Consider the following 2,505-nt stretch of genomic DNA (forward strand, 5'->3'; position numbering starts at 1 on the left):
CTCCGGGGCTGGGAAGCCGGGACCGAGAGCCGACCCGGGGCCCCGGTGCAGCTCCGCTCGTCCTGGTCGGCGGCCTCCCGCCTCTGCGGGCCGCGCTGACCCCTTCCCCAGCGCACTCCTCCGGCTGCTCACGCTGGGGTCCTGTCCCGTTCTCTCCTTTGTTAGGGGCCAGGCTGAGCTGTGTCCGCGCCCCTTACCGTGTCTGTACTTTCTAATTCAAGCTTTTCTTGTAAATTCCTGCTTTGGTTTTATTTTCCATCCTCACTAACAGCAAGATCCCACACTAGCAGCAGCACTACACTCTTGTTCTGCCTCTAATAATTTCAGCAAATCAAGTTCCGTGTATCAATCTTGCTGTTTGTGAAAGAGCATTGATTCCTTCCACTGTCAAATTCTGTGCTAGGCTAGCCAGAGGAACAAAATGAGGCCCAGGAAAAGGAGTGAGAAAAGTCCACCCAGGCTTTTTTTATTAAAACACATCGCACTTCCAGAATCTTTAAACAGGGGCAAAAAGGGGTGAAAGCAATTATAAAAAAAAAAAATCAAGGTGATGTATGTCACTGGCAAAGATAATCTGTGAGCCTCAAAGTAATGACAGCAACATACTGTTAACAAGACAAAAATTTTAATCTTATCGAGACATACAGTACCTAAAGGAGGAATTCATCACTGCCAGGGGGTGTATTTCAGGCAAACTACCCAAGTCTTGCGCAGCTGGATCCTAGAATGTTATTGGGGAAAACAGATGCTAATAAGGGACTGAAGCAGATGACCTTTCCCTCTGTTTGGCGTGAAATCTGAACCGGAAGTGGCACTACGGGTACACCGCCCTCCCAGCAGCTCTTCGTGCCTCACTGACTTCGCTGTCTGTAAAATCGCCGGGGGCTGACAGATGAAGGAAAGATGTCTTGTGGGGAAACCACTCTAGAAAGCTCAAATTGTGCCACCTCCTCTCTTCCTTCCATCCCCTCGCCCAGAGCTTATGCCCTTGCACCTTTGGAAGGCAAGACATTTCCTCCACCGCTCAGAGGTTACTTCCCGCATTTGAAAACGTGGCTAACAGTATCTGCTCCTAATCTGTGTAAATGAGTTAATACATACAGAGGCATATACACCGGCCAGCACTAGGTACATTGGTGAACACTCATTATTTCTTAAAATATGGATGTAATTGACCAACTGGGGGAGGGTAAGAAGGGAAGGAGTGAAGGAAGGCACTGCAGACCCCACGCTTCTTGGAGGGCAAGCAGTTCCTTACATGGGGGCAATGCCTGCGTCCCCGAAGACTGAACAGAAAATGGAAAAAATACATATAAACGCGTGCATGCATATACGCGCACACAGGAACACTGCATTCATCATTTTCATGAAACTGGCCTTCACTTCTAAGAACTGGCCGAGGTCACAGCCTAGCTTAAGACTCCTTAGTCCTTCCTTTCACCCAAAGTTCAGCTCGCTACCGGTATCTTCAGCCCTTGCAGCTCCCGTTCAAAAACAAAATTCCTCACGCTGACTGCTCAGACCCCTCCACGGGCAGCGCCTCCTCCAAAACCGCCGGCTCAGTGGTCTGTCCCCGCTGTCCTCTCTCTAGACTCCAAATTTCCCCAAGGCCAAGCGGGGTTGCGCTCAGCTATAACCCCAGCAATGGGGAGGCTGACCCAGGAGGATCGCTGCGCGCTCGAGGTCAGCATAGGCTACAGTGAGTCCAAGGCCAGCCTGGGAAACTACAGAATTCCTCCTCAAGCTTCTGCAAGCTTTGCTGCCCTTGTCCCGTGAGAACACTGAACGACCGCGAAGGATGCGTCTGAAACTGGCCGCCTGAGGCTCGGCCCCTCTTCCGTCTCTGCTCACGAGAAAGGCCTGGTCCTCCAGCATCTTCCAGACCCGAATGGGGCCGGCAAAGAAAACGCAAGCAAGCTGCCCCACGTTTGGCCAATTTAACGGCCTCTTCCCCGCTGGAACTTTGCCCCACCCGGCTGCTTAGAACCACAGGGCTGCACCTGAGAGCAGCGCGGCACGTACACTGGGCACCTGGGGGGGAGAAAAGGGACGCGCGGCACGGTAAGGTTTACGCAGGAGGCCGAACCACCCACAGCTGATTTTGCTATGGCCAGTTACAATTACACTCTTCTGCGTACCCCAGCCGCTGCACGCACCCCCGAGACCCCGGCATTGCCTGCCTTACCCCGCCACGCAAAGCTGTGCCCGGGAGCAGAGGCAGGGCTTACACCCGAGTGCGGAGCAGCTCTAATGTTGACAGCCTTAGGCGGCTCTGAAAAGAGCCTTTGGGGGTAGATGTTAGACGCTCACTTGCCGAGTTTACTTGGCGCTGGTGTACTTGGTGACCGCCTTGGTGCCCTCCGACACCGCGTGCTTCGCCAGCTCCCCGGGCAGCAGCAGCCGCACGGCCGTCTGGATCTCCCGAGACGTGATGGTCGAGCGCTTGTTGTAGTGCGCCAGGCGCGACGCCTCGCCCGCGATGCGCTCGAAGATGTCGTTCACGAA

Source organism: Chinchilla lanigera, unplaced genomic scaffold, assembly GCF_000276665.1.
Source record: "Chinchilla lanigera isolate Chin_1 unplaced genomic scaffold, ChiLan1.0 scaffold00064, whole genome shotgun sequence".
In the NCBI taxonomy this organism is placed as follows: Eukaryota; Metazoa; Chordata; class Mammalia; order Rodentia; family Chinchillidae; genus Chinchilla; species Chinchilla lanigera.